The 21,790-nt window shown below is 39.9% G+C and overlaps 1 protein-coding gene across 5 annotated transcripts in view; it reads right to left on the bottom strand.

Annotated features, from left to right (window-relative positions):
* Positions 1–21,790, bottom strand: part of ITPR2 (inositol 1,4,5-trisphosphate receptor type 2) — a 509,643-nt gene that overhangs the window by 416,341 nt on the left and 71,512 nt on the right. Inside the window, exon 1 of one of the 5 annotated variants that reach the window (XM_040488606.1) lies at positions 9,517–10,186. The exons of the other annotated variants lie outside the window; for them this stretch is intronic. The gene's annotated coding sequence lies outside the window, so the exon portion shown is untranslated. Of the gene's footprint in view, positions 1–9,516; positions 10,187–21,790 lie in introns of those variants that run through there. 5 annotated transcript variants of the gene reach the window in all.

Here is a 21,790-nt window from a genome sequence, read left to right as displayed (position 1 = left end):
GGGAAGGGAAGGGAAGGGAAGGGAAGGGAAGGGAAGGGAAGGGAAGGGAAGGACACTGTAAATAGCAAGTATTCTTTTGAGGAACTTGTTTCTGTTGTGTGTGTGTGTGTGTGTGTGTGTGTGTGTGTGTGTGTGTGTGTGTACGTGTGTGTGAGTGTGTGTGTGTGCGTGTATGTGCTGGCTTACAGTGTAAAATGTATTTCTCACTGACAGATGCAACAAAAAGTATTTAAAGTCAATATTCTAAAGGAGTACATATGTGCACAAGTTAGAGTTAACAACTGAAAATTCAAAAATATATATATTATATATATACAAATGCATTATATTTGTATCTATATGCATTCTATAAATACAAATTACATGTATACATATTATATAAGTTAATACAAATGTATAATATCTACATTATATAGATATATAATGTACTTATAATGGATATATTGTATATATAATAGGGAGACAGACAGAAAGAAATCCTGTGGTCAAGAGGAGAGGAGACCACCAAAGGAATGTTTTTTTGCTCTATGAATGGCTTCTGAAATCCACAAAAACTATCCTTTTATTAATTGCCATTTCAAATTTTTATATAAGCAATTACAACAGAACAGGCAGATGCCCCTGTCTTCCTCTTTTTTACCTCCACTCTGCTTAACCTCTGCCTTTACTAGAGCACCTATCCTGTATTAGTTACTATGTTTGCATCTAACCACATTCAGCGTCTATTATCTGGTATATGGAAAATGCTCAGAATCTGCAGAAGGAAACTCCTGCCAAGATACCAGAGAAACAACCATTAGAATCTATTCTTTCTGTTCTGAAAGGTTTAACAGTCTTTTTTGTCTCGTATTAACATGCAAATACCTGAGAAGAGAACAGCTAAGATCTTGGCTCTCAGTTTAGGGCTGGAGCCTGATAGCTACCTGAGGTTGAGGTGGATTGATGCTACAGGCGTGAGGAAGGCACCTTTGTCATTACCAATGGCTGGGAAGAACATACAGGAAAGTTTATCAGATTTTCAGATGATGCAGATTGGGAAGCAATAGCTAATTTGACAGATAAAAATCTAGATTTTATCATCTCTACAAGGGCAAACATCAACACAATTAAACTGTAAACAAGCCTAAGTATAAAGTTTTGCATATATGTTCAAAAACCTTCAACTGCTTAAGTGCATGATAGAAGAGAGCCAAAGCGTTATTAGCAAGAAAAAAAACAAAAAAACAAAAAAACAAAAAACAAAACAAAAGGCCTAGACCTTAGGCTTCAGTTCAAGTTAATATAATTACAGTGACCATACATCCCCACCCAAGACAACTCTGGTTTATGCCTGTTGCCTGAGCCTAATTATTAATTGTGTGCCCTTGCACTCTCAAAGTGTCCGGATAGCTTAGTGCCTGCTAGCAAATTGTCTCAAAGCATGATAAAGTATATGATCAATCCAAATACAGCAAATGAACATGGTGATGTAGCGGCTGAAAGCTGATGTAGCCATTTTAAGCTGACTTACAGACGAATGAGATCGCAACCAGAGGAAGTAGGAACGTTGTTGGGCTCAATTGTACTCAGACAGAATATTAGGCTGAATTATAGATGCCACTTAAAATGTGTAACAAATTACCTGTGTCCAAAGTTAGGCAAATGGGAAGGCAAGCAAAATACAGAAGTCATGTCCTCTGAGGACAATGGTAGGAACTAGGAAATGTTGTCTAAGAGAGAAAACAAAGAGTAGGCATAATCTCACTTTTACAGCTGATGGTCTACATGTAAAAGAAGGAAGATTTTTTTCTCCATATTGACCCAGAACCAAAGCAAAATTTCTAAATGTGTAAGTATATTTATAGGTGTAGGGAGGCACGCCTGGGTGGCTAAGTTAGTTAAGCCTCCAGCTCCTGATTCTGTCTGAAGTCATGATTTCATGGTTCGTGAAATCGAGCTCCATGTGGGGCTCTGTGCTGACAGCAGAGTCTGCTTGGGATTCTCTGTCTCCCTCTCTCTCTGACTCTATCCTGCTCTTGCTCTCTCTAGCTCTCTCTCAAAATAAATAAATAAACTTTTTTTTAAAAAGTAAGTGTAAGGAAAATATTGCTAGCAATCGGAAAAGTCTAAAAAACACAAATTAATCATAGGCACATAAACGTTTATAATAACGTCCAGGCAAAGCGTCCGACTTCGGCTCAGGTCATGATCTCACGGTCCGTGAGTTCAAGCCCCGCGTCAGGCTCTGTGCTGACAGCTCAGAGCCTGGAGCCTGTTTCCGATTCTGTGTCTCCCTCTCTCTCTGCCCCTCCCCTGTTCATGCTCTGTCTCTCTCTCTCTCAAAAATAAATAAACGTTAAAAAAAATTTTTTTTTAAATAAATAAATAAATAACGTCCAGGCAGAGGCAGATGAGAAATGCTACAGAAGGGATCTTGCATCAGGAAGGATCCCCTTCCAAATACTACCTTCTGTTTAATATGATGGCAATTGTGGCAGGGGTGACTGGCATGAAAGGGTAGGGTTCATGTCCAGTATTTATGGATAAAAATCTCAGACCTCTCACTTTGCTCAGCTATGTTTATCACACCATGGTTTTGTTGGGCTTCTCCCTATTACAGAGACCAGGAAATTCTGGCTCTGGATCCTGTAAGTCATGTACTAAATATCTGTCAGTACTAGGGTAAAATGCTCCAAGTTAAAGCACTATATAAATATTCATTATTATTATTTCCAACTTTACATTCCAGATGTGTAAACACAGTTGTGTTTATATCTTGGAGTTCCAGAAGCATGATGTTTGTTGTGGTAGTCTGTCACTTAAATATTTTAATTTGGTAAGGTACTCCCCGATTAAAAGAAGATGAACAAAGAACCAAACGTAGAAGGAATGATGACCAAGAAATACCTCCTCTCCCAACACACACGTGTGCACGTGCACACACACACACACACACACACACACACACACACACTCACACGCACCACTAGCAGTTAATATTCAATAACCGAGCACCATGGTAAGAGCTTCCCATGGATTCTTTCATCTTCATAGAAAAACTGGAGACAGGTGGTGCTACCATGCCCACTCTACAGTGGAGCATGAAGTTAGGTGCTGCCCAGGATCACAGAGTTAGCAAATGGCAGAGCTACGATTCAAAGCCAAACACCTAACTTCAGAGTCTGTGTGTGCTTTTATACTCTGGAGATGGAAGGGACACACACCACCCAGCTATTTTGCTTGTCTGGAAGCTGGAATAGCAAAATATTGAAGAATTGGGAGGTGTGAGGAAAAGTGAGACTTCCAGAAAACAGGCTGGACATGAGAAGTCGGAAGCAAGAGATGAGCTATCACATTAGCTGATGCAGGAGGCAAGACAAGGGAACTAGAAGAAACACTTGTGGCGTTTCCTTCTCCCTGCATTTTTTTGTCTTCTCCTTTCATATCTATTTCTCCTTTTTCCTCCATAACTTCAAGTGTGTGTGTTGTTCTCTTCCTCCATGTCTTAGGATCTCTCTCGTTCCATCTTTTTTGTTTGTTTGTTTTATCAAGTTCTTCCCTTTTCCTAATCATTTTCTTCCTTTTTACTCTCTTATTTCACTCTTTCTCCAATATTTCCTTTATTTCTTCTCTGAACTTTCTCATTACTCCTCTTTTCTTCCTTTCTCCCTTGCATGATTATAAAATTGTGCTTAAAACGTACTAGATTTTGTTCAGATAAGATTATATCTTTTGAATTTCAAATAAAAATGTAGATGAATTGAACATTTCTTATCAAAATTGAATTTAAGGGGCACCTGTGTGGCTCAGTCAGTTAAGTGTCCAACTCTGGGCCAGGTCATGATCTCACAGTTTGTGAGTTCAAGCCCCCCATCAGGCTCTGTACTGACAGCTCCGAGCCTGGATCCTGCTTCAGATTCTGTGTCTCCCTCACTCTCTGCTTCTCCCCTGCTTATTCTCTCTCTCTCTCTCTCTCTCTCTCTCTCTCTCTCTCTCTCTCTCTCCCTCTCTCAAAAATAAATAAAATTTTTAAAAATTTGAACTTAAAACTAAGTTGCAAAAGCATAACATACATCAACCAGAGGACTTGGATTCAGAATATAGAAAGTACTCTTACAACTCAATAAAGAACACATACAACCCAATAAAACATGAATAGACACCACAAAGGAAAGACATATGGAAGGCCAACAAGCACATGAAAAGATGCTCAACATCTCTGGTCATTAGGAAAATGCAAATTAACACCTCAGTTACAGGGGTGCCTGGGTGGCTCAGTCAGTTAAGTGTCCCACTCTTGGTTTTGGCTAAGGTCATGATCTCAAGTTTTGTGAGATCAAGCCCCACATTGGGACTGCATGGAGCCTGCTTAGAATTCTCTCTCTCTCCCTCTCTCTCTCTGCCCCTCCCCCACTTGTGCACTTTCCTGTGCTCTTTCAAAATAAATAAATAAACTTAAAAAAAATAAACAAAACCCCAATGCATATTACTACATTCCTGCTCAGAAGGCTACAATTAAAAAGAACAACAACACCACATGTGGGGGAGGATGTGGGGCAGCTGGACCCCCAATATCTAATGCACATATACATTCTTACCCTCATTTGTGGGATGAATGTAAAATAGTTCAAATACTTTAAAAAACATACTGGTAATTTCTTGAAAAGTTAAACATATACTTAAAATACCCCATTCCCAGGTATCTACTCAAGGGAATTAAAACATATGTCCACACAAAGCCTTGTATGCAATGCTCATCTCAGCATTATTCATAACAGCCCAAAAAGTGGGGGGCAGGGGGACAACCCAACTGTAAATGAAATGTGATGGTATAACTCAACAATGGAATACTACTCAGCAAAAACCAAAAAACAAAAAACTGATACATGCAACAGCACAGAGATGTCTCAAAAGCATCCTACTAAGTGAAAGAAGCTAGACACAAATTTCCATTTATCAGAAATTCTAGAAGAGGCAAAACTATAGCATCCAAAAGAAGATCAGGGGTCGCCTGCAAATGGGGTGGGGACAAAGAATGACTACAAAGAGAGGACACTTTTTGTGGTAATGGAAGACTGATTGTAGTGTTGGTTGCATGACTGTAGGCATGTACCAAAACTCACTGAACTGAGCACTTAAAATGGGTGGATTTTATTGTATGCAAATTATTGTACAATAAAACTAAAAAAAAAGTAAATAAATTACTGTATTTGTATATGGCTTTCAATCGCATACCTTTCCATGGATCAGTGGTTTCCCAAAAATATTCTTAAGATAAATGTTAAAGCAGGGGCGCCTGGGTGGCTCAGTCGGTTAAGCGTCCGACTTCAGCTCAGGTCATGATCTCACGGTCCCTGGGTTCAAGCCCCACGTCGGGCTCTGTGCTGACAGCTCAGAGCCTGGAGCCTGCTTCAGATTCTGTGTCTCCCTCTCTCTCTGCCCCTCCCCTGCTCATACTCTGTCTCTCTCTGTCTCAAAAATAAATAAAAACATTAAAAAATTTTAAGATAAATGTTAAAGGAATAGTAAGAACTCCTTTTTGTTGTTTGCATTCTGGTTTGCTGGGTACGGCAGCAAGAAGACAGGGGTGACTTGTTTGCTACCATAACAGGATTTAGCTGGCTTCCCCGCACATGGCCGCTCTCAAAAATATTTGATGATTGACTGATAAGGCACACCCAGTCTTGCAGCAGATAGATCTGGTTAAGCCTAGTGAGACAAATTTTCCTAAACAAAGCACAAAGTAAAATTGAGCCTTGTTTCCAAAATTTAACTTTAACCTGGGGAAACGAATAGGCTAGAATACCTTCTCATATGTGAAAGTGAGGAATTCAGCTCAGACCACTGAGTCACGTCAAAAAAGACTTGGGAAGGCTGACACCGAACAAAGATGAGACTATCGAAGCATCCAGACTAAAGACTGAATTGAACTAAAGCACATCAAATATGTTAAAATCCAAGAGTTCACAGGTATAAAAAAGTACTGTGTGGGCAACTTTGAATGCTAGGGTACCAGCTTGTTACTTTAAAAACAAGGAAAAGAAAACCAGCACACTAGAAAAGGAAGACAAAGTAAGAGGAAGTTGACCCAGCACCAACATAGCCCATGCACAAAAGCATGCCTGTGCTACCCTACAAGGTGGAAGACAGAAGCCGCACAGCACGGTGTAATGTGATCCCAGTCCAGCAAAAACAAACAGATCCACAACATGCTTTTCCATGCTTGATAAAAACCCTGGGAAGGTAAATGGGTAACAGTGGCTCTCCTTGCAGAACGGCAATGGGCATTGCAGAAGGGAAATGATCTTCACCTTGTACTTTCCTGTTAGTTTTGTAAAACATCTCAAACCAGTAAGTTTTTAAAGAAAAAAATGTTCATTTTTCCAAGAAAAGGATCAAATTTATCATGGACTATTTAATTGTGTGCTTCATTTAGTGCACACATGTTCTCTTCCATTCTTTTCCACGAACTCTGATGCAGTAGCACCCAACCACTCACTCACTAAGAAAATACGAGACAGGAAACGCACCCAGGCTGAGGAGGGGCAGGTTCCTGGTGAGGGAGGGAACAGGAGGCGTGCACGTCCCAACCGCATGCCAGCTGTCCCTGAGGCCAAGGCAAGGCCCTCTCAGCCTGGGAGGGTCCAGCTGAACTGCATTTTATTTCTTTGAATCTCTAGTCACGCAGTTTAACAAGAGTGGTGAAGGACACAGTTAGGAAACTTCTCAAATGGTCACAGAACTGAAAAGAATGAGGACTCCACAATCATTACAATGACTTTTCTAACTGCTAATAATTCTTTTTTAAATTTTTTTTTCAACGTTTATTTATTTTTTGGGGGACAGAGAGAGACAGAGTATGAATGGAGGAGGGGCAGAGAGAGAGGGAGACACAGAATCGGAAACAGGCTCCAGGCTCTGAGCCATCAGCCCAGAGCCCGACGCGGGGCTCGAACTCACGGACCGCGAGATCGTGACCTGGCTGAAGTCGGACGCTTAACCGACTGCGCCACCCAGGTGCCCCGAACTGCTAATAATTCTTATGTCTTTTGCCAGATAGGTTAGACTCTCTGTATTAATCAGTTTTATATCTATGCATATATGGTCATTTGTATGTCTACTTCTTTTGACAGGGACAGCTCAGAGCAGAAGATCTTGAAGAGTCAGGGTAAACGGAAGTACTGACACACCTTTAAGGCATTACAAAACAGAAGAGTCTTAATCTACGCACCATGGACCCACAGTTTCCTGGAGGACCACAAATCCCCCAAAAGTGTAAGAAAAAATATAAGAAAAAGTGTGTGTGTTCACAGGGGCATTTTCTATCAGAGGGCCTATAGCTTTTATCACATTGTGAGAGGGGGAGATGTAGACCCCTCAAAAACCTGTAGCAACCACTACAGTAAGGAAATGTACCAGTGTAAATCATGTTAAGCTCCCCTGCTGGTAACTGTATCAACATAGTGAGTTGTAGGCTGGCACGAGCTAAACTCTGCCTTGTTAATCAACAGAAGAAAGAGAAGATTGTTACAACATGCTGGAGAGGGAACAGAAAAAGGGAGTCAGTCCCAAGTGTGTGCTCAGGTAGAGAAGAATTCCTAGAGCAGGTCCGCAAGAAGCCACAGGAGCTCCCAGCACCAATGTAAGCAAGCGTGCCAGAATGATGTGGAAAGACAGAAAGAACAAAATCGCAACTCCACTTCTACCCAAGGGATATAACTGCTTTTGCCCACCAAAAGACACCTAAAGGATGTTCACAGCAGTATTATTCACCATAGCCCCCAAACTGGAAACTACTCAAATGATCATCAATTAGAGAATGGATAAATTGTGATACGTTCATACAACGGAATCCTAAAACAGTAATGAAAAAGAACAAACTGCTCCTCACACAACAACATAAATCACAAGGGCAGAGTGCTGAACAGTCGCCTTGATTGCAAACTTGAGAGCCAGCCTTGTATGCATCCCCTCTCTTGTACCTCAAGTTCCACATAATAAAATCCCTGTAAGGCCTACCTTTAAAATATATCTAGAATCTGATTTCTCACCGACTCCTCAGCCTAACTCAGACTGCCATAATTTCTCCCCTGGCTATGGCAAAATCCTCCTACCCCGTCTCCGTGTTTCCATGCCTGCCCCTCTGCCTGTTAACTAACTCTCCACACAGCAGCGGGAGTGAGTCTATTTAAACACAAGTCAGGTCCGGTCCGTTTCTGCTCAAACCCAGACACAGGCCCCTGGCCTCTGCCACCCCTGACAACCTTCCTGACTTCATTTGCTACCCTCGGGGCCACTCACTAGCTCACCCCAGCCCCCCAACCTGCGTGCTATTACGGACACTTACACAGGACCTCTGACCTGGATGCTCCCTCTGCCTCTGCCTTTTCCCCATGATGTCTGCAGAGTTGACTCTCTCTCCTACTCAGGCCTCTGCTGGAACATCAGCAAGGCCCTCCCTGCCACTGCGAAAACAGCAACCCCTTCCAGCCACACTCTGTTATGTTGCTTTACTTTCCTACATTGCACAGCACCGTGCGATGGGTGCCTGGCACTTAGCACTCAAAGGATGTTTCCTACATGAGTGAACACACACATGAATAACTGAGTAAAAGAAATGCATGATGTTAGTTACATTCATTCCTGGATGTTGAATAAAATCCCACAAACTTTGGTACAATCTACATTTTTTTTGTCCTAAATATGAATTATTTTGACCGAAGAGGAGGTATAGGACACAGTCACAGGAGCCCGCAATTTACTGGGTCCTATTCATGAGATGCCTAAAAAGTATGAGAAAAGCAATAAAGCAAAAGGAAATATGTTCTTTCTTGAGTATCTTACCATCGCCTTGGCTTTATTAAGAAAGTGGTCACTACGATCTTTCAAAAGGAAAATGTGAGTATGGAGAAAAATCATTTTCAGGCAAAATGTTATTCACTTATAAATTATCAGAATAAGTTGTCTGTGAAAATCAGGCAAACGATGGTAGGTGCAACTTTTTTCAGCTAGACTGTTTCACAAACAGGGAGAGATGTTTCCCAGGTAGCAGCATTATAAACGTTCTCAAGGGTCATAGAGGCCTATCCTGCCTGCAGATTAGCAACGGCTTTGCCAGAACAGGCAGGCTTTGATCTTATCCAGGAATGACGAACAACAGACCTCCCGCGCTCGCTGCCTGCTAGATGAAAACATGAGAGCATAAAGGAGCCTTGGTGCTTCTTTCCCTTTATCCCTGAACAAACACAGACACAAAGCAGATGTGACTTCACTAAATATGAGCTGGTTCCACTGATGCACAGTTTTGATTGCACTTCTAAGGATCACACGTCGTGATGTTCCCACTCTGTGTGACTGAATCCCGGCAGAAGGTGAAAGCAATCCTCGGCACCACAGACATAAAAGTGTATTTGAGGCAGAAATTCTGGATAGTCTAATGATCCGGAAAATGGTACAGGATTATTTTTCGAGAGCCCAAAAATGCAAAGTTGAACTATCGGCTCGTTAGAACAATTGCTACCAAGACAGCTGACTCACACTGCTTGAAGAATCACCCGTGAGGGACTTGCCAGGGCTCGAGAAAGAAGAAATGCAGTCACAAAATCTTCACTTAGAGAATGTAGAGAAGTCCACAGGAAAAACACAAGTGAACCAAGCAAAAATTAAGAAATATTTGCTTTAAGAAGGGGGGGAAATAACAATAATATGGCCATCGTAATGTTGTTTTGTGGAACACAATTAGAAAAAAGCATTTAGATGCTTCTACCTGAACTATACAAAAACAATCACACCTGACTTTTTTTCACTCATAATTCACAATTTAGTTCCATTACTGAGACTGCCACAGTAGATATTCAATAAATGCTAACTTAATTGAAATTTAATTCTAAAACATAAACCTCATTCTTCCAAGAAGGCTTCATGACTAAATCACATCACAAAAAAAAAAAAAAATTCCTCCTCAGACCCCTAGAATACTTACTACCCAATAATGATTACAGCTGGTTTTTGCTGTTCTTTATTTTGTACATAGATGCTTATCTCCCCAACTTATTTCCAATTCCCTCAAAATCAGAGACTGGGCATTACATTTCTTCTGAAAAACCTAATAATACCTAACCATGGGGAAACACAGAGTGGGATTAAATATGAAACATCACACCCCATTCACCCTAAGTGAGCACAAACCGCTCAAAATAGAATCTCTCTCTCTCTCTCTCTCTCTCTATCTCTCTCTCTCTCTCTCTCTCTCTCTCCCCCCTCTCTCCTCTCTGTCACACACACACACACACACACACACACACACACACACACACTTGCATGGCTCTTCATGAGCTGCTTCTTTGAAGACCCAATAAAATATGCATGCAAATGGAGGGAACCTGGAGAATGAGCTCATTCTACTTAGCCCCATACCCCACATTGGCTGAGCTTAGAGAAGACAGGGCTAGTGTTTCTGTGCTATTTAGGAAGCACTGGACGTGAGTTTGAACAGGAAATGGGAAGAAATAACCTGACAATTTGCCACTCAAAAACATGTAACCTTTCCTTCACTGCTACTTGGTCCTATTTAGCGTGGCATGCCTCCTTGGAGAGCTGGCTGGGCTAGTGACACATCCTTTTCAAAGCAGTCTATAGGAGATTTCCTCCAGACTCACACTACCTTGGTTTGCTGAGAACGTCACAAACTTAATCTGGCAATGGTGTTACATTCTTTATTACTGGAGTAAACATGGGCCATTTATGAATTTACACTCACCAATAAGATCTACACGGAGAAAAGTAGAGCACTGTCAAGGCAATTCAGCCAAGTTGAGTATTTCAAAACAGTGCATTGTTCACTGAGATATCACCTCACACCTGTTAGAATGGCTACTTCAAAAAGACAAGAAATAAGAGTTGGCAAGGACATGTAGTAAAGGGCACCCTTGTGCACTGCTGGTAGGAATGTATATTGGTGCAGCCACTATGTAAAACAGCATGGAGTTTCCTCAAAAAAGTAAAGACAGAGCTATTGTATAATCCAGCATTTCCACTTCTGAGTATTTATCCAAAGAACCAAAAACACTAACTCAAAAAGATATACGTACCCCCATGTTCACTGCAACATTATTTACAAGAGCCAAAGTATGGAAACAACTTAAGTGTCCATCAACAGATGAATAGATAAATAAAATGTGGTACGTACACACACACACACACACACACACACACACACACACACACACACACTGGAATATTAGTTAGCCATAAAAAAGAATGAAATCTTGCTTTTTGTAACAACATGGATGGATTTTGAGGGCATTATGAGAAGGGAACTAAATCAGACAGAAAAAAAGACAAATACCATATTATCTCTTATATGTGTGGAATCTAAAACAAAATTAAAAAAAACAACCTCATAGATACAAAGAACAGATTGGTAGTTGTCAGAGGCAGGGGGTTGGGGCTGGGCAAAACAAGTGAAGGAGTCAAAAGGTACCAGCTTCCAATTTTAAAATAAATAAGTCATTGGGATATAATCTACAGCATGGTGACACAATACTGTATTGTATACTTGAGGGTTGCGAAGAGAGTAGACCTTAAAAGCTCTCATCACAACAAAAAAATATGGTGACTTACGTTAACTAGACTTATTGGGGTGATCATTTCGCAATATATACAAATTCCAAATCATTATGTTGCACATCTTAAACCAATATAATGTTGTATGCCAATTATATCTCAATAAACAAACAGTGCATTGTTGTATGTACCTGCCTTTTTCTTCAAAAATTTCAAGTGTTTTCTTCTCAGGGTGTGTGTGTGTGTGTGTGTGTGTGTGTGTGACCAACTGACAGACAGACAGAGACAGAGACAGAATTACTTTTAGTTTCTTAGTTAACTTATGTCTAATTATCTTTGTGGCTACATTGGAAAACTATAAAAGTGAGAAAAACATGTTTCCAGGCTCCCTTTCAAATTCACAAAATTACTTTTTCTTGCTCAATAGCCAAATAATTCAAAAACTGAGCAGTTGCCCAGGTCAGGAACAAACTGTCCAAAGAGGTAACCAATCTTCCAAAGTTTCTCTACTAAATTTTCAGTTAGTAAATTTCAGTTAGTAAATTTAAAATTCCAAAGAAAAATTATTCATGAAATTTGCATTTAGTTAGTTAGTTCTTGGTTCTACAATCTACCCCACTCCCAGCTCAGAGCTCTAAAAACACCTACAATCACTTGAAATCTTTGTCTTCACATAATTGGTAATATTGCTACCCTTCCAATTCTTGGTTCCTTACTGATGCCATTACCCATTTTTTAGAGTAGTCACCTCCAACTAGTTGTGTATACAAGAAACCATATAAAACTACCACTTTGGTATATTTAAGAAGTTCAAATTTGGTAAATCCTTACTTGAAATGTCTAGTCTTCTAGAAGTTTGAAAGTGAACAACATGTTAGAAGTAGAGAATTAAAATAACAACCCCCTTTAACTATTCTGTTAATTTATAGGAATGGTTGTATTTGGGGAATGGACGTGTTGAACCTGATGTGCTAGAGAGTGTGGTGACTGTTCAACTGGGGGGATGGGGGGGAGTGAGGAGAGAAGGGTTCTGTGCCCATGAGTCTTTAGACAAATTTAGATTGTCTAATCATTGTTCTGTAGGTGCATTTTAGTTAATAATACTGTGTGTTAAAGGAGAAACAAGTCCTAATGCCCAAAGTATATTAAAAGTAGAGGTAGTAAAATAATCCCTTTATAAAAGCCCTTTTGTTAGTTTCTAGGAAGGGCTGTTCTGGGAGTGTCTGTTAAACCACTTCTTGGAGCGAGATGTAGTCCTGTACTTACTTAGTCACTGAAATGGTGGAGGGAGCAGAGGAGGGGTGAGGGAAGGGCTTTCTTTCTGTTAGTATCTCCACATCTAGAAGACAGTTTTATGTAATAACTAGAGGTCTGTATGTGCACTTTTATGAAGTACCTGTGTTTGCTGTGGACAAGGTTCATTATTTTGTAAATTTTTTTTAATGTTTATTTATTTTTGAGAGAGACAGACAGAACTTGAGCAGGGGAGGGGCAGAGAATCCAAAGCAGGCTCCAGGCTCTGAGCTGTCAGCACAGAGCCCGATGTGGGGCTCAAACTCACAAGCCAGGAGACTCAAACCCACATACGGCGAGATCTTGACCTGAGCCAAAGTCAGACGCTCAACAGATGAGCCACCCAGGCGCCCAAAGGTCCATTATTTTGTAACACCTAAGCTTTCTGGATGTCCTAAAGTGACAATGTATCATACAATGCATAGCTAGTGAATTAACCAATTTATAAGTTTCTTTTTGTTTTAATTGATAGGAAGGAAGCATCTTGGGCATGGAAGTGTTAAGCTGTCTCTGAGAAATGTATGTCAGGACTTTCGCATTAGGCTGCTAGCAGAGGGGCAGGAGGAAGTACGGTGGGAGAGATGCATGCAGGTGTGTTCATATCTACATTCTAATAATAATAACCGCTAATGTATGTATGTGCATCTCTTTGTCAGTGCCATAGGAATACATGAAGTGATTCAGTGGAAACATACCTCCTTGCTTATATTTTATAGTTTGGATAATGAATTCTATTAGAAGCATTGTACTTTGTGTATTCAGTTACTTTATGTCTCATTTTTAGTTGAACAGTAGGGAATGCAGTATTATTTTAAAATATTTATTTATTTTGGGGAGACAGACAGAGTGGAAGCAGGGGAGGGGCAGAGAGAGAGGGAGACACAGAATCCGAAGCAGGCTCCAGGCTCTGAGCTGTCAGCACAGAGCCCAATGTGGGGCTTGAGCTCATGAACTGCGAGATCATGACCTGGGCCGAAGTAGGACACCTCACCAACTGAGCCACCCAGGCACCCCGGGAATGCAGTATTTTAACTGTAACTCTGCCAAAATCTTTATCTAGAGGCCTGTTGTCTTCAATGAAATTTTTGTCACCAAGAAAGGCAGGATTACATTTTTTTTCTTTCAGACTGAGTTGGCGTAGTGTATTCTTGGTTATCAAAATACTCATAGTTTTGGGACTTTGAAATGGTAAATATTCATGGTGTGTAAAAAAGCATGATACATAAACATATGAGCTTAATTACATTAAAATGCTTAGATGTGTAGATACACACATGGGACCTAGAAATCAAACTGTAAACTGCTTGTGATTACGGATGACTTTGTTCTTTACTTCTTGTGTTTTTCAGTTTCCTTTTGTGCACATGTTAACTTTTTAAAAACTAAAAATTTTTAAGTCTAAAAAAAAGAAGTTCAAATTTGGTAATTTAATACAGCTCAAACCTAATATATGCTTTAAAACATCATCAACTCCTCTGTTCTTCATGCTATTCATTCAAATAGTATGCAGTTTTGACTAATCAAATTCCATAAGGTTTTTTGGATATGTCTCTTGTTTCACTTTCATAGCGACCATTGTCCATTTGCTAAATTGCGCTGAAATGCACAGCTCACCACCTCTCGGGAGGACAACCTACCAACCATGTTTGTGCCGGACTCTCCATCATTCACATCTCCTCTTCCAGTTCAGTCTCAAGACCACTGGGTGAATTTCTTCCAATGCTGCTTTTAACATACTCTCCTGTTCAAGAATTCTGCATCAAATGGAAATGTATTTACCTCTGCTTGAGTGTCTTCCATCAAGTCGCCTGTCTCGTGTCATTACTTCACCAACCTTCCTTATTATCCTCCAGAAGATTGCCTATTCCAGGCCAGAAAACACCTGCCACAAACCCATAGCTTCTTTTGCCTTCATAAGAGACTTATGTGTGTTAGTCTATCATCTGAATAATTCAGCGTATCAGCTTTCCACCAGTTCAAGTCGCTGAAGAAAATACCTTCTCTGGGAAGCCTCCCCTAATTAAAACACTCAATTAATGCTATAATATTACAAAGAGATCATCATTTCTCATTGTTTTCACATTTGTTCCTACCTCAATTTTAGATGTATTATCTCCAAACCATCTTCTCACTAAAACTTCAGTAGCATGATTTCCAAACTGCCTGCAGAACATATCCACTGGGGTGTCCCATTTTGCACAGGAGAGAAGACCTTCCTTTTAATTTTAGTGGTAATAATGATGGCCATTCCTTGATATTTGGGTAAGTTATTTTTTAAATTGCAAAAGAATGCTTGAGATTCTAAAATATCATTTTCCTCGGGAAATCCATGTGTGATGAGTCACTGCATAGGCCGGGAAAATCGTTAAGTAGCTCAAAATACAAATTTTAGACGCTATTAGCACAAAGATAATTATTTAAACCACAGGAACAGATGAAATTCAAAAAATGGAAGTAAAGGAATGTGAAGGGAAGGGGCAAAACCTGGGGAAATTCATTCTTTTAAGTACATGTTGAGGTACAAAAAGAAGTGAAATTCATTGCTGGGATCTGACTGTAAGGTATCACACAGCACTCACATAACCCCAGCCCTTCTCCAACAGTATTAGCTTGATTCCCTATAAGGTTTTTATGGGTAATTATGTCTACTCCTCAGTTTAAAGATAGGAAACTTGAGGAAGAAACTGAACTCATGACTAGCTGGCATTGACTTATAAATGTCCAGGTCAGGAAATTAAAAATGGACTGTGATCCAAAGCAGCGATCATTCAGGCATAGTATGCATAAAGATTTCTGAAGGAAAAGTTACTGTTTATTTCATTATTTAAGATGTCAAGCATTGGTGGAAAAATCTGAATTAGAGACATATTTTAGTCATAACAGATTTTCTAAGTGTAGTAATCACACAGTTACAATCCCTGTTTTTTTTTCCTCCTGGAGAAACAATGAGATACTGATTACGTCCCACTACGTTCACAGCCTGCTCTTCATTCTATGAGAGAAAATAAAGGCCCTTGCTTTTAAATATTGTACCAGGATTTTAAGGATTCTAAGAATCACAACCAAGTATTATGTTCATTTTTGGAAACCAAGCCTACAGATCTCAGGGAATGCCAAAGTTAATTTGTCCATCAGCTTCATATGTTATCAATTCCCATATATGTCATCAAAGAAGGAATAAACACCAAAAATCTCATTTTCTTTATTATGACATCTGTCCTCTATGACTCCCTAAATCACTAATCATTTTAAGTACTATGACTCAGAAACACAGTTATAGGAATCACTTGAAGATGAAGATGTACATAATTTATTTTTTTAAGGTTTACTTTAGAGAGAGAGAGAAAGAGAGACAGAGTGTGAGCCGAGAAGGGGCACAGAGAGAGGGAGACACAGTATCCGAAGCAGGCTCCAAACTCTGAGCTGTCAGCACAGAGCCCGATGCAGGGCTCAAACTCACCAGCCACGAGATCATGACCTGAGCTAAAGTCAGATGCTCAACCAACTGAGCCACCCAAGCACCCCAAGATGTACATAATTTATTAATCATGTATCTTCTCCCCCACCCTGCACCGCTAGAATAACCTTCACAATTGCTAAATAATACCTGCTGGATGTCCAACAGGGGTAAAATATGGAGCCAGACAACATGAACCATTAGAAAACAAGAAACGATCCTGCTCCTCCTAGAGAGCCTGGTGAAGAATAAGATAACCTATTTCTAACTCCTATTATGAACTTGAGAGTGACCTTACATAATAGTAGCACGTTTCATTCCAAATCAAAAGAACTTAATCTCAGTTTGGAAAATATTTACCATAATGTTGAGCTTTAGGTTGCACAGTTAGATTTCCAAGCTCAATACCCAATAAATGCTTGATTTTCATTTTGCAGTCTGGGTAGACAGTCATCATGGCTATAGACTCCAACATCCCTGCCCTTCCATAAAGTAATATATCTTTAAATATATTTATAGTTAGCTCTGACACTAGACATCTCTCTAAGGGTATGTCACATTCACCACTCCCCTTGTCATCTCCTCATAGACAGTAAATTATGGAACCCTTCTCTTTAGGTAACATCTAGGGTAAACTAGAGATTTACACCTCATCTGAAGAGAACCATCTCTAGGCTGTACAGTGCCAACTAGGTGGCCTTCATTTAAGAGATCTGCCTCACAGAGGTCCACTATACTTGATGGTGACTGATTAATAAATAGGGTGACCATGTGTTTTATTTTATTTCCAAACCAGGACACCTTTAAAGTTAAAAGAGCCCCTGTAATTACACTGGGACAATAGGTGAAAACCAGGATTGCCTCCGAAAAAATGGGACGTGTGGTTATAAACAATGAGCCCAAACAGATCCTCTCTCTGCACATGAGAGAAGAAAGCCAGCAGAAACACACAGAGTGAACGCAGTAAGCAAAAATCCTGAGGCAAAAGGAAAGTTGGTAGGTAGTCATGAATGAACAGAAGAGGTAAGACAGAAATGGAAAAACAACTTGTCAATGACATCAAGAAAAGTAGTTAATATTTCAGACACTGCGCTAACAACTTTAGATACCTTGTTGCCTTTAATCTCCAAAGCAATTCTGTGAGACCGCTATAATCACTCCCCACTTTACAAATAAGTTAAGTTTGGATATCTGCTCAAGATCATGCAGCTAGTTAATATCTTCCAGGCAACGAAAATAGCTGAGTCATCTTAATGGCTAAACACCAGAGCAGAAGGTTCCAGAAATGGTATGCACATTCCAGAAGATCACCCAAAGAGAGTAGTAGAGTGTGGAAGAAAATGCTAGAAATAAAATTTACATTTTTTTATCTTCTATTTTAAATTTTATTTTTGTGTAGGTTCAATAGTGTATACAAATCTGTATTAGAGTAATAAACACATAATCTATAAGTCAACACAGATCCATTACACTCACTTTTTTCTGATGCGACATACGATCAAACTGTTGAGAGACCACTGCCCTAGAATTCAGAGCAACAGACACCCACTTCTGAGGGGACATTTCCCACAGTCACTGGCATCATGAGGACTAATTTCAAGCTACTATAGCCAAGGTTGCAGCCATGAGGCACAGGTGGTGGTGACCCAGACTGATTCACGTTGTCCCTCGCTTCTCTATTACACGCTCTAACAACAAACTCCCATCAGCTCAAATAAGCTAAGTGTGAAATATCAAAAGCATCATCTTATACTAGAAGCTCTAAAGGTCCTAAACCAACACTACAAAATAAGATGATTTTAAAGCCAGACATGAAATTATTTTTACCACATGCATAATCCCACTGAATTACAGAGCTATGTGTCTATAGTCTTGACATAGACAGGGAGGCCATGAGACTGAGTGGGCTCCAGTGTCTTGGTAGCCTACAGAAGCAAACCAAAACCCAAGTCAGAGTCAATGCCTGGGAATTCAAGAAAGTGAAACCAATCACAAACAGCCAACCAGGCTTTCCCAAATTGCACAACACTGTAAAATATTAAACAATCAAATCATTGCTTTGCTTCTGCACCTTCTCTATAAAAACCTCACCCCTAGCTTCTGTCGTTGGAACACTCCTGGTTTACTACTGCCCAATTCCAATTGATATTTACCCATATAAACTTCAAATTTTTAATGTGCCTCAGTTTACCTTTTAACAGTCTGGAGGCATAAGCAGGATTAATAATTAACTACGATGGGTGAACAGTCTCCTTTTTAAAAATAGTTTAAAAGATTTCAATTTAGACATCTAAAAACTCATTTTAATTTCAACAGCACTCTTTTTTTAGTAATAAAGTGCTTTTTGCCTACAATGGCTAAGCTACTTTCTCCTATTACAGCCTCATTTGAGATAGTGACTAGTTATTATATGCATAATAACTTTTCAAATACATGAAAATGTTTCTTTAATTCAACTGTTCTTCTTTCTCTATCTGATCCAAATTCATCTCTGATTTTATGAGACCCTCAGGAAGTACACTATGTTGTGATAATGCTTTAGGCAGAGTCCTTAAAAAAATACTTCTTTGAGGGGCGCCTGGGTGGCTCAGTCGGTTAAGCATCCGACTTCAGCTCGGGTTATGATCTCACAATTCACAGGTTCCAGCCCCATGTTGGGCTCTGTGCTGACAGCTCAGAGCCTGGAGCCTGCTTCAGATTCTGCATCTCTGTCTCTCTGAACCTTCCCTACTTGCTCTCTCTCTCTCTCTCTCAAAAATAATAAATAAACATTAAAAAAAATTTTAAATACTTCTTTGGAATGTGGAAGACAGGAAAGTGAGGGTAGGAGCTGGCTGCTTAGACTCTCCTTGAGAATTTGTAGAAATTCAAAGACAGTTCTGGAAGTATTAAGAATAATTGCTTGTGTCTTAATCAGAATCCAAAGGACAATGGCAGTTACTAAAATTTGATTCTGAAGAAAACTGCCCAAATTAACAGCCCAGGTGAGAACCTTTCCTATTGTCTCCTTTCCCTTCCATATGGCTTTCTGTTCCATCTCTTTCCTTATGTCACGGAGAGCCAGTCTTTTCTTCATCCTCTTCCTACCTTCCTTACTTTTTATCTCCCACTTCCCATCTTCTTTCTTCATTAACTACACACAATATGTAAATCTATATTTTAAATATCCATAAATATACATTGATACCTTCTTTTCTCAATTTAAAAATACCAGCTGACCACTCTCTCTCTCTCTCAAAAATAAATAAACATTAAATTTTTTTTTAAAAAAACATGTGGGCACCTGGGTGGCTCAGTCGGTTAAACATCTGACTTCGGCTCAGGTCATGATCTCATGCACAGTTTGTGAGTTTGAGCCCCACATTGGGCTCTGTGCTGACAGCTCAGAGCCTGAAGCCTGCTTCGGATTCCATGTCTCTGTCTCCGTCTCCCCCCCCACCCCCCGCACTTGCTCTCTCTCTGTCTCTCAAATAAACATTAAAAAAATTAAAAAATATACATAAATTGACCATGAAAATTTAGAAATAACCAAATACCATCTAGTACATAATAGATGATTACTAACGTTAGTCCACATTATATTCCCCCCTTTGCTTGTTGTTTTTGCCTTGCAATTAGCCCTTACTTGATTAATTTGTCCAGATCAATTACCCTTAATGAAGAAAAAAGGATTCCCCACCTTAACACTATCCTTTTGCCAGTCTTTCTAGCCACGATGGCTCTTAAAAAATCCAGCTCTGTAACGTTTCTGTTAAAAGACACAAGTCCAGAATATAAAGCCTCTTGTTGGAAAAGAGGATGTCTAAGTCCTCACAGACCAGACTGTGAAGAAGAGCTCCAGGTACAGCAGGATATCTGATCCAGTAGCTGGACTATCCTTTTGAGTTTCGGGTTCCACTGAACCTACACACCCAACTTTTGAACTGGACACATGGATTTTCTATATTCTCCTGAGCTCAAATGAAATCAGCCAACATTTTTTTTTATGTTTATTTATTTTTGAGAGAGACACACAGCATGAGTGGGAGAGGGGCAGAGAGAGAGGGAGGCACAGAATCCGAAGCAGGCTCCAGGCTCCGAGCTGTCAGCACAGAGCCCGATGTGGGGCTCAAACTCACAAGCCACGAGATCATGACCTGAGCCGAAGTCAGACGCTTAACTGAGTGACTCACCCAGGCACCCCTCAGTCAACATTCTTTTTAACTTTCTTATTAAATGCCAAGGAAAATATCAAAGGAAATATTTACAAAATCTATAGTTTTTCCAACAACAGGTTATTGATACTCTATGGACCACCTCCAACTCTACACATGGTCTTCTCTGGGATCGAGGCTCAGAGGCCAGACTTAAACTCTGGGCATGGTAGGCCATTTGCACCATGAAGGCAGAAACAGTATCTGTATTATTTTGTAACAACATCTCCAATGTCTATCAAAGTACCTACTACTTAAAAAGGTTCAGTAAATACTTTACAAGTCAACGAATGATGCAGGCATATAAATTCTCACCTTTTGAATGAAATACCCATCCTAAGAAGTAGGTAATGGGCCATATCCATTACATGAACTAGCAGAAAGAACTTCCTTCTCTTAGTGACAAGACAGATATTCTTTCAAAATCCCCTCACAGAAATCTAACTTGTGTTACATTTGAAAACAAATTCAAATGAGGAGGGTTTTTTACCTTTTGTCCGTGTAAAATCAAGACACAGTAGCAAACCCAGGTATGTTCTAAAATACATTATTCATTCCATCACAGCACAGCTCTTTGTCAAAGGGACAGAAACAGTAGTTTGTAACTGTCTGCCTTCCCTCAACAGCTGCTATTTAAATCGTGAGGTGCCATTCTGTTGCAAATTATATCTTACCTAAGGAAATTACACTAGCTTTGCAAACATCAACCAAATCTAGACAAATGAAGTGCAAAATTACTGATACTATGAGTTGGCACACACAAGCGACGTAACGAAAGGTGAGAACAATGCCTTCAAAGACTAGCGCATAATTACGGGTGGTGAAGCAAGACTAAAGGACAGTGCACAAGACACGGGAACAGCAGCTTTTGGCAAGCCCAGAGGCAAAGTATGTGACTTCCACACCATCTTTTCTAGAGCTGCCCGAGATGACTGTTAATCTCTGCTACTGTTAACTTCCACCAAGCCCACGCAAAGTCTGAGCTAAGGAAACCCATAACAAGATGGAAGTCACCAGAATCAAATATGGTTACATCGAAATATCAAATATGAAATTAATTGTCAGCACCTCAAGGAAGAAAAGAAGGTAATCTTGACTTTATCTTAATATCTGCATCTCTGATTCCTTATAATATAGGGGATGAGGTGAGGAAGAAAACGACCCTCCGTGATCCCACCTTTGCCAGTAACCATGCTAGTTACTTTACACAAACGATTTTACTTAATTTTCAAATAACCCCAGGATGTCTATATCACCATCATTTTACAGGGTGTATAGTGAGACAGAGTGGGATTAAGTAAAC

The sequence above is a fragment of the Herpailurus yagouaroundi genome, unplaced genomic scaffold (genome assembly GCF_014898765.1).
Source record: "Herpailurus yagouaroundi ecotype Mexico unplaced genomic scaffold, PumYag 166, whole genome shotgun sequence".
NCBI lineage: Eukaryota > Metazoa > Chordata > Mammalia > Carnivora > Felidae > Herpailurus > Herpailurus yagouaroundi.
This window is presented reverse-complemented; position numbering and strand designations above follow the sequence as displayed.